This window comes from Aethina tumida, chromosome 7 (assembly GCF_024364675.1).
Source record: "Aethina tumida isolate Nest 87 chromosome 7, icAetTumi1.1, whole genome shotgun sequence".
Lineage (NCBI taxonomy): Eukaryota > Metazoa > Arthropoda > Insecta > Coleoptera > Nitidulidae > Aethina > Aethina tumida.
Window position 1 is genome coordinate 17,461,279 of NC_065441.1, and position 12,036 is coordinate 17,473,314.

The following is a 12,036-nucleotide window of genomic DNA, read 5'->3' on the forward strand; positions in this document are numbered from 1 at the left end:
CACAATGCGCGATGTACCGACGACGGGTTCTTGCGCCTTCTCTGGCTAGCGGAGGACGGCGGTGTTGCCGCTACTCATTATTAACGCCGTCTTGACATTTGCCATTTCAGGTAAGAAATTTCTATTTCTTTCAGTTAACACACCCACATACTTATTAATTTCTTCTTGCCACGACTAGTGAATAACAATTATAATCTTATTAATCATATAGCAGAAATTAGAAAATTAAGTTAATCTAAATCAAAGTAAAATATTAATATAAGGTAACATAAATCACATTACAAGATTATATGTTTGCAATTAAATGGACAAAAAATTTTATTTTAGTTCTTTATTTTCATTTCTTAAAAATATTTATTCATGAAAATATTTATTACTAATTACTATTCTTAATTGCTTTACTTTAAATTTACTTTATTATTACCTTATTTGTATTTTAATCATTTATGTTAAAATATAACACTAACATTGGCGACAAACAATTATTTTCTAAGACAAAACTTGACTAACGTGACAACCTTGCCTCTAAATGTCAAAAAGAAAGTGTCGCGGGTTTTATGAATTTACCAATGCCATTTATCCAAAACAGTTTTCAACACTCCTTTGTACTAAATAGTTCCTACTATGACTCAACAGATGACGTCAGCATCGTCGGGAATAGATCAATGTTTGTGTAAAATGGTTTGCATAACATCATGCACTGGCATTAAATTTCTAATATGCATTTTGTCCAATTTATTCGGAGTAAACCTTGATTTTAAAGAATAATATCAAAAACGTGTTTTAGCAGATTCAGTGAAACCTTGAATGATTTTGTTGCTATTATTACGCGACAAAAGACATTAACCCTGATCTGAGATCTATTAAATATTTGGGATCATAAACTATAATAAATTATCATAACCATCACATATGTGTAACTAATTGTTTATTTATTGCAGAGGGAAATAAAAAATAGTGTCGGAGTTTTATATTTACGATGCTGTAGCAGTAATGCAAATTAGATAAAACAGAAAAAACTGGTTACTTTAAAGACGCTGCACAGAAGTCGCATGTGTTCTTGATACAAACATTTAGTTGATCTATTATTAATTTAAATATAAAATTATATTATAATATAATTCTACTGGAATTTAGAATAAGTTAATCATTTGTATCTAATTACAAAATTTATCAATATGAAGTTGTAATCTAACTTTAGTATGTGAGAAAATATTTTTGAAAAATTAGGTAATTACTTTTTGATTAGGAAATTGACGTATAATAATACAGTTAATGTGTAGATTTGATTACCTATAATTTAGATGTTGATTAACCTTCCCAAATAACTGGTTAAGAAACACATTTTTTCCAAATCTGTTAAATAATTATTTTGTTTTTATTTTAATTATAACTTCAAATATTTATAAAATTCATGCTATTAAAGATTAAAAATGGGCAATAAATCACAGATAATTTAATTGGCAAAATTTTATCTTTTTTTAAATAAATCTTCAATCATGCTGTGTATTTTTATAAGAAACTCAACAGGGAAGATTTACAATATAATTTATTTATAACATTATAACCGTTATTCAACTTACCATTATAATTTTTTCTAACAAGTAATAACTAAATAAGATTATTAGAGATGTTAATAAAATTAGTAGGATTAATCTTTGAATACAAATTATTAACGCAGTTGTTTGCGTTGGAATCATCTACTGATTGGTGTGTTTTCTTACTAAATTAAATCATTAAACTGTTAGAAATGCCAACAAAAACGATTTTGTTTGTACATGCCGATGTTTAGATGATTACAATATTTATCATAATTTCGTGACGAGGTAAAAACATGAAATTAATAAAAAAAATTAGGCCTGAGTCTACGATTAACTTATTATATTAATAGAGATTACATAAGATAAAAATCATTAAGTAAATATAATAATTATAATTTAGTAAAAAAGTAATATTTAGAACAAAGAATAGTAACCATCTCATTAGCAAAAAAATGTACGTTTAAGTTTATTAAGTCTCGGTTAATGAACAAGTTTTCAACGCAACATTATACTTGATTAATTGATAGTCTGCTAGTTATTCTATTTATAATTGTATATGATTTCTGCTGAAACAACTGGATATGAGAATCACACTGATTTAATAAGACGAGTAGACTGAATATCTTACGATTCGATAAAATCATTTGCGTTGACGACGCACAGGATGGCACTAATTGAGAAAAAATCAGATAATTATTATTATTTGCGTTGTGCGTCTAGAAAATCGTCTATAGTACAACACTAACCGTTAATATTCTAAAAAATTATTTCCTGATTTTATACGTTAACGTTTTTAGTGCACTCAACTTCCTTGAAACTTCTATTTAAAAAAAAATCTTGAATTTAAAAATTCATTTATTATTTATTACATGAGTTACGGTTAATATGTAAACTTAACTAGATAAACTAATTAAACTTTTTCTTATTTTGATAGAAAGAATTACTGATAATTTATAAATTGCCCAAGGATCTCGACTAATATAATATAATCGAAATAATAAGACATTTAAAATAACTAAACAGTGACAAGCATGAAAAGCTTATTTTTTTATTATAAAACGGGTAATATTTCAGTTTATAATTTAACCAAATAATAGTAGTAATAACATTAAGAATGAGTTGGAATCATTTGTAAATACTGTTGAAAACATTCATGGGTCAACACAAAAACAAAAAGGTGTTAATGCAAGTGTGATTTTTTAATCTGAAATTTTTCTGTGTGTTGTACAAATAAAGATTTCTATTTAATTTGTTGATTTTAACACTTCAATTGTAATTATGGATATCAGGTTGAAAAGCTTAGTTTGTAAAATATGAGTGTATGGAGAAATGAGACTATTGAAGGACATTTTATACTTCGACGTTAGAGTATAATTAACAACAGAAAAAGATAAAACAAAAACGAGTGATAAACATTAGCAAGTTAACATCTTATGAATTAAGTTAACTTAAGCTCATGGTGTTTATTGACGATGTAAGAATGCAACAGGACGTCGTTAAGGAAAAAAAAACAAAAGAAAATGCAAATGGGTATTACGAGATCGTAATTATGAAGCGAAAAGGAGGACAAAATCACTATCACTGCCGAGAGTAATGTACCTAGCCTCGAAATTTTCGCATAAATAATTATCACGATTAGACATAAAACGTATTACGGATAAAACAAGTGTTGGAGTGAGCTTGTGGTGGGGCATTTTTCATTGAAAGCTTCGCTCGAGTTGGGAACTGTCAGTTCGTTACCGTCCGTCCGTCCGGTGATTCACACTGCGTACTATACAGTGCGTGTTTATTGTTCTACACGAGTGTACGGTGTGGTTTTACTCTCTATTTGATTTTTTTTATTTTATTTTCTACGATATTATTGAGTGCAGTGCATCTTCCACTTTGTCTCCGTCGTTCGTCTATTCATCGCGCGCTCGAGAATTCCGCTGAAGTGAGTATAAAGGATGGATGCATTTGTATTCTCAGTGTGCGGTGCGATGCGATGCGACGCGATGAATTGTTGCCGTTCGATTGGAGTATTTTCCTGCGTTTTCCGCTTTCCAAACATGTTTTAATTAACTTGCGATTTTGTGGTCTTTTAAAAATTAAATTTTGTCAAGAAATATTAATTATAATTTAGTTTATTACGAATACTTCTGAAATCATAGATCATAATTTAACAATTTCTTCATTTACATATTTTTATACTGACTTATAAACATAATGATGTATTTATTTAATTAGTATAAATAATTCTGCCATTAAACATTTAAATACTTTGTTTTATTGCAGATAATTAAAAAAGTGAAAATTGTCTAATACTTAAGTAACCAATTCGATATGGAAGATTGGTTTGTACTGACAAGTTGTAATAAATAAATTTTAAGACGTTGTTTCAATATAAACGATTTAAGGATCTAACGGGTCATCACAATTATTTCAAGTAAATAATTTCGTGGATGTGAAATCGTGACGGCCGAAAACGATTTCGTAGTTATCTAATTCGAAGTCAAGTGTTGGTCGTTTGGACGTCAAATCTCCATCATTCACATCCCGCTTGTCGCATGCGTAATTTTCGATTTTGTCCGGCACATTGTTCATAGTAACACGACGATTCCTATACATAAAAGTGTTATTGTGCGCGTAGTGAATTCACAATTTCAATTCTCAGATATCCTCGTACGTGAGCGAATTGAAAAAAAAAAAAAAAGAATCATCGATAATCTAATGCCGTGTAGACATTTCGAAGTGCGACGCCGAAAAATCGCAGACGCACCATTACGAAGATCCCGACAGAAATAGCGAACTGATTTCAACCTGCAAGGGTAAAACGGAATTAACGACCGTTCACATGCGACGCAGGTGTCTACCCTGTAATAATCGGATGCATAATTACATAACATTATAGCCCAGTTCTATGCGGGCCCTAAAAAATAATCGAACGAAACCGGGAGACTTGAACGGTCGGCCGGAGAGGAAACCCTTTCACGTGTCGAGAATCTTCTCGGATCCGACTTTCGCTTCCAATTTAATAAACGGCTCCTTAACGGCCATCGTCGTTAATGGGCTTCCGTTTCCGGTCGATACGCGAAACAATCGGATTCGTTGCGGGAGGACTTTCAGTTCTTTCGTTACGAATCGACATTATTTTGAACGTAGTTTCCTAGTTTCTGAATATGTTGAGTTTGTATGGTACTAAAAGACGTAGCGGTTGGGCTTATTACTGGACCATCACACACATGATACCTGCGTGAGTAATGCGTCTGGCACAAAGCGGAGAAATGGATTCTTTTCGATGCACAATATGCAGCACTATAATTTTCTGATCGTAAATTCGTGCTTCTTTCATTTCACCATTATTATCATATATTATTTCAATAATGAATAATTTTACATTGAAAGCCACCATTTTTTATACTTACACTGATATTATAAAGATGAGGATTTTTCAATAAGTAAATATATTTCCTGAGACATGATTATACACCGTTACAATTTAGTTTAATGCTAAAAAATATCAACTTATTTAATTTTAATAATTTTACTCCCACCATATATAATTTATTTTTAATATTTTGCCTTCAATAAAAAAGTTTAATTGTCCTAATCTAAAAGAAGAAAATGTAACAGTGAGTAACTGGTTAAAATTTTTGGTAACTAGCCACCTTTAAAAAATGCTCCTGAAATGCATTATTTTCATAGCAAAATCCATATCTCGTCATTAGTTTATGTACAGAAAATTTCTATTTACATTCTTTGTAGTAATTCTCCCCATATTTATTTTGATACATTACAGAAACCTTGTAATAATCGTTTTATTTTTTTACATTATATTTTATTTAATAATTCTAGATGCATTGATGATATTAAAGATTACATTTCTGATTTAATATAATATAAAGGATATTTCTATTTAAAAAGATTATTTTGCATATTTCTGTAATTGCAGCATTTTAGAAAATGGTGATTAAAACTTGAGTACAAAATGTAAAAAAACATACATTAATAGATAGAAATGTTCGCATAAATGATTACTTGTAAACAAATTTAAATTTTTGTATTTCTACATTTGTAAATTTTATTAAAATTAGAAGAAATATAATTATAAACAATATAATTAAAAACAATAATAGTAAAACAAGATTTTTGCATGATTCATACATGATTCCATTGAAAATAACAAAAATATTGATATTTTAAGATGGACAAATAACGAACACCCTGTATAAAATTTGAGAATACTAATCTGTATGCTAAAATTGAATCGTACAGTATCAAAATTGGTGACTTTACCGACATTTTAGTTAGACCATTTATATGCAAAATTTTTTATCAACTATTATTAATTCAAAAACTATTTGGTTTAGTTATAGGACATGGTATAATTCTTTTCAACTACATGAAAAATTTAATAATCTAAAAATGTACACCGTATTACATTATAAATAACTAAATTGATGTCACTTGCTACGAAACTTGAAATTAAATTTAATAAACAGAAGGTTCCTCTCGTCTATTTTTGCAACATTTTTGTATATGTTCTATTATTATATTAATCAATTTTACTTTATTCTGAAAAGCCAGTAATATTCTGTATGTATCTATTTAAAAATAGATAAAGATTTATGAAATTTTCGATTTAATACAGTCTCTTATAACCATGATTTACCACAAAACCAGAGGTATCAAGACAAGAAAGTTATTAATGTATTTATCATGTATTATTTAAGCTAGATATTACAAAAGAGTATACTCTATCAAAAATAATTTTTTTGAACATATAAAATGTTATAATACGTAAACAATCAATATTATTATTATTATTTTTATTATTATTATGTCCTATATTATGTAAAATTTTTATTTTAATGCAAAAATGTCAATTATTACTATTGTAGGGGTTGTCTTTGAGACATTTAATTGGAAAAATCCATAATAAAATGTACTTGTAAATGTTTCCGGCATTATTCTAATCAATCGATAATTGGCCTTACAATTGTTGCTGACAGGGAATGCCGTTCGGGCGTAAGACAGGTATCATCGAATAGGAAAAATTTCGTGGGGTTTACCTGAGGCAGAAGAAATTCGACTTATGGAAGTTTGTTCCAAATATTTAGTTCGAGTTATCAAGATATTCGAGTAATCGAAGTTCAAGTTATCAGGTATAGAAGTTCGACTGCGAAACAAATATAAAACAACTTAATTTTATAAATTTCGTAACATTTACTCCATCTGCAATAAATTACTGAACATTCTGCGATCAGTAAAAGTGTTTATTTAACCTAGTTTTGGAATTAAAAATAGTTAAAATAAAACCAAACAATAAAATTAATAATTAATTTATCCTGAGGCGAAATCAATAAAAGTCAGAAAAAGTTTGAGAAAAAAATTAGAACATTCGATCTCAAAACATCAATTGATCGTAAAAACCACTTTCACTAGCAATAAAATGAATTTCTTCATGTTATTGTTTTAGTTGCGAGTTTATTCTAAGCAAGAATTTTTGCAATAATGCGTAAAATCTAGTGATTTAATTTTATTAATCAATAATAGTTAATGTTAACCATAGGTATCATCAAAAGTATTCAGTTGCATTTCTTCTATTTCAAATGTCACATACCGTTCGTCGATAATAATTTCGACTATTAATAGGTTTTTATTGTTGAAAAACTCATTGAAATTTATTGAATCTATTACAGGCTGACGTTAGTAAAAAAGATTTTGGTAATGTACTGTTGTGTTGGAATTTGGGTTATGTTCCAATAGGCGAATTGAGAAACGCGTGTCGAGAATGTTTATAATATTTCGTGAGTATTGAATCACATTCGTTCCACCACCCCGTACGAAAACAGCATTTTAATGACTGCTGTTAAATAAATTCCACACTTATAATATATGAAAGAAGTAATTAATATTTCCACATTGTTATTAAAGATTGTACAAGTGGTAAACCTTTTTTGTTATTTGCATTCCGGTAATTTGCATTATCAAGAAAATACCACCTGAGTAGAAGTTATTCGTATCCCTCGTTTTGCAGGAAACTCCAGTAATAACAACAATAAATGTATAACAAGCACAATTTAATTTAATCACCGATTCCACCACAATAGCAGTTGATTTACGCCCGAGGCATGTAATTTGTCCTTGCTGCGTGTAACAAGGAAATAGTTTAGCTTCGATAATCTCGAAAGGTATCCAACGTTGCGATGATTTCATGTGCTTAATTGGTTTGTTGCACCGACAACCATTTTTGTATCGCCTTGATTCCCCATCAGGTGCGACATCCTTAACAATATTAATTAATTCCTTGGGTTTGATCGAACAAAGACTACAATCACTTCGTGAAAATACAATGGCAATTCAAGCACGATTTTTAGCCACGCTTCAAACATAATTTCAATTCGAGCAAACAAGTTTTACTTCCTAGGAACAGTTGACATGTCAAAAAGGCTTATTCCCACATTTTTCCTATTTTATTTACCCACTAACAGATAAAATCTACACGTAAGTACTCGCGTACTGTTAAACGTATCCTCTTGTCATAATTATACGCCTATCTAAACTGGTTACTACTACAATGTAATTTCGAATTGGCTATCTTTTATACTCACCCTACATATTATGTAAATTATTAAGATTCCGTACCCATATGCCACTTTGAGGTACTGAAAGGGGGTAAAATATCGTGAGAAATTGTACATCTGTTTTTATTTTCTGTTAAAGTTCAGCATATTTATTACATTGACATTTTTTACGTTGAAACAATTTGTTCAATTATAATAATGGGTTTATAATGAGTACAATTTAAATAAATTGTTTATACCATTGTTTTTCCTTATTAAAAATGCTTAATATTAATAAATATTGATTAGTTAAACAATGATTTTAATAAAACAGCAATTTAAATGCATATTTGCAATTTTACTGTGTCTGAGAATTCAAGCTATTTTGTAATTTATTTAAAAATACTAGAAATTAATTAAATCAATAATTTTTAAGAGGAATTTTTTAAAAAGATAAACCAATTAAAAAATAACACAATTAAAAATACGAAAAAATGTGTTTGTTGGTCAAACAATATTACACAAATAAATGTCAATTTTTAATCATGTGAGAAAATAACCATATGTCACACGGGCAATGTTTTAAATTCAAATAGGGGACGTTGTTACTCGAACCTGTGTCATAGTACAGTAACTCCAGTGGAATTCATGGAGTGTTTCGAGGAACCGTTATTTTTTCACGCCGTCCGTTTGGCCAATGTTTCAATGGGTCTCTGGGAAAATTTGCGAAATGATTGTAATTTATTTTTATGGTCGTTCTTTATGGTTACCCATTGAACGCTGGAAACAGGAAACTGGAAGCAACGGTGCGTCAGAACTTCAGGTGTAACTTACACAAATATAATAATTTCGATTGGTTCGAGCACCTGAACTTACCACACGTCGAATACACAGATTCAGCACCTTGGTGAGTCGTTGGTGCATCAAACCGGCAGATGTAACAATAACAACGACTGTATGGTACGTTAGATAGAAACAATTCGTGTTATTGGAGCGTAAATCCCAAGGAAGAAAATTACGAAAGGAGATACAAATGAAAAAATATTAGCATACTTGTTCCCTATTTGGCGAAGAACAATTAGCCTTGCTGTAGTCGGTAGGTTTATATCCGATCTGTTATCAGCATGTCTGCCATATGTCATGTGTGTAATATGTCGGCAGTTTTAAATCAGAACTTTCGGAATTACTGTTAGTTTCGACGTACAGTTTTCACACCAGAAATGGCATTACCAAATGGAAAAAGTGCAAGAACAAAGACTGTTAATGGGATCAACCATACTTGTAACTTTTTGTCAAGCAGAAAAACTTCTTCTCATTCGCAGTGGTTCTTTTTATTTATACAGGTTGCAAAATATGGCATTATATATATATATAATTTGAATTAGATTTATTGAACCTGTGGGAGCTGAAGATTTTTTACAAACTGCTCAATTTAAAAATACGGATGTTGATGAAAGCGAAATGTTAATAAACCGAAACCTGCTACGTTACAGAATTGTTTAGATTCTTTGGATCACATCTGTTACCTTGGCTTTATTGCAAATACAGCGTTCAATTTTATTATGGGTTGTATAGCTTATTTTAACTATGACTCTGTTATACCGTAGTCATTTTACTTTGATGTTACTGTAATTGTATTTTTGTGCTGCTTGTCAGCAATGAAGAATGGCGAATTGTTCGTTTCACAGTGTCAGTAATGTGAAATTATTCGTTGCTTGCTTTAACATAACGCAGACTCTTTGGATTAAGTGATTGCAACACCAAATCTATCGGTAGCGTCAAACTTTATCAAGTTTTGAACCTACTTTGTTCTTTTTTAACTTTCTCCTCATCTTTCTCATTTAATCTGGAAGTCCTCAGAGTAATGGAAGAAGCGGAGCCATTCGAAAACCGTCGGTTAATTACGTCCGTTAGCCAGTGGAATAGACAAGTGTTTGAAAATAATCGAATACACCTGCCGAGCCGTATCATATGGTGCAACTGTTGTATCCGGTTTTGAATGATGCCTTCTTCGTAAACAAATTGAGGTGCACACTGTTCTCCCCTCGGATGGCCCACTGGGATTGTTACACAATTGTTACATTCATGTCGTTGCCTTCGTAATGATCAATGAACATTTTGAGGAAATTTTTGGGCACCTGAAAGTGAATTTGGGGTATTAGGGCATGCGTGTGACACTTTACTTATTACTAAACAATTCGATTCGATCGATTCGATTTACTGTTGCTTTTTTATTTTGCCTGAAATGTTTGATGATTTGTGCCACATTCGAATGATTGATGCACGTTTTTTGTTGAAGTATCATTTAGTACAAATGTTTAATTGTACTCGAAAAATATATTTGTCAATTTACTGTACAATCCACGAACTGAGACGGCAAAACAACTTGAAAGATCCTTGTAAAACGACGTAAAAGTATTCACAATTAAAAACATTTCCATACCATTTCGTGCTCTCTGACAATCAATTAAAACGTACACTTCATAAATCAAAATTCGCTTATTAGCCGTAATTAAATTGGTCGCGGATTTAGAAACAGACTGACACGAAGATAAATCTCAATTACATGCTACTGTTAAAAGTATTTCCATGTTAACCTAAATCCAACGTGTTTGCGAACCTACTACATCTAAACGGACATAGGAGGAATATTCTAAATAAATATTAAGAAACGTGCAATTGATTTTTGCGTCGAAGGACGCGACTTTTTAAACCATCAATTTCCCAACGCACGAACTGGGATTTACAAGTGCCGTAAATTTTCAAAAGGACAAATTGTTCGTTACGTAATTTTAATTGCCTCATCGTTACCTAATAATAAATCATTCGAGTTTTTTCGCCGAAGAAGAACCTTTCGAATGATCATCGGAATTTATGAGTTGTGCGAACTCGAAAACGAAAACGAAAGAGTATTGCACAAAATGTGGGAGGGGCCGAAAGAACAAAAGATTAGGAAAGATTCGCACATGCACAATTATCCCAAATAATGATCTTCATGAAGAAACAAATATGATTGCCTTGTCAGACACAATAAAAAACACAATGGACAATTCGAAAATAACACAAAGCACCAGTTTCGTAAGAATTATATCACAGATCTGGGTTAACTTGAGAATAGATGTGTGATAATTTATGGACGCAGTGGGACATTTTCACGGCGGATGTTACACGTTTATTTAATCGTCGTATATTTACTCACAAACCTATCACAATAATTGAATATATTAATTTATGGCCGGTGAATAAATTCAGAGATTTCATTTGATAATTTATTTACGCCTTTCGTTTATTTAATTGCGCATTAATGGACAATATTTTATAATAATAGTATGTTTGCTCATGGTTAATGCTCATGGTATTACACATATTGTTTATTGGCGACTAATGCCCTGATTTTTCTGCACGGCATCATAACTGTAGCTATAACTATAAATACCTGATTTATATATTTTTAATGCACACTTCTAGCACTCTCAAGGTAACACAGTAATTATGAATGACATGCCGTAAACAAAATGCTATTTTCACTTAATGGCATTTAGCCCTGCGAAAGGTATCTGGAACATGGTAAAAAGTTGATTTGAGACGATCTAAGCAACACATGCCAATTTGCTTAACAATTAATTAACCCGCCTGTGTTGTTTAATTTAAATATTTTTAACAATTAAAATGGTTGTAGGACAATTAAAAACACAATAACATTTAGGTTAAACACAACAACACTTAACTATGGCATCTAATGGAGATTTATTTACCTGCCATTCAATTGCGAAGCTACATGAAATTTAATTAGATCTAATGAACCGGATAAATTCCATAATTTGAATTTAACTCTAATTAGATTAATACCGATCGATTTATTTATATTTTGAACTGAACTGTTACGACATAAATAATAAAATCGGACTTATACACAACGTCAAATATGGGCATCTATCGCCAGAGTCGGT

At 30.6% G+C, this 12,036-nt stretch overlaps 1 protein-coding gene across 3 annotated transcripts in view; it reads left to right on the plus strand.

Moving 5' to 3' along the window:
- The first annotated feature begins 6 nt into the window (after positions 1-6).
- Positions 7-12,036, plus strand: part of LOC109608958 (ras association domain-containing protein 10) — a 36,214-nt gene continuing 24,184 nt past the window's right edge. For 2 of the 3 annotated variants that reach the window (XM_049970060.1, XM_049970061.1), the window contains exon 1: positions 3,285-3,474. The gene's annotated coding sequence lies outside the window, so the exon portion shown is untranslated. Of the gene's footprint in view, positions 111-3,284; positions 3,475-12,036 lie in introns of those variants that run through there. The other variant, XM_020025523.2, reaches the window with a different exon arrangement.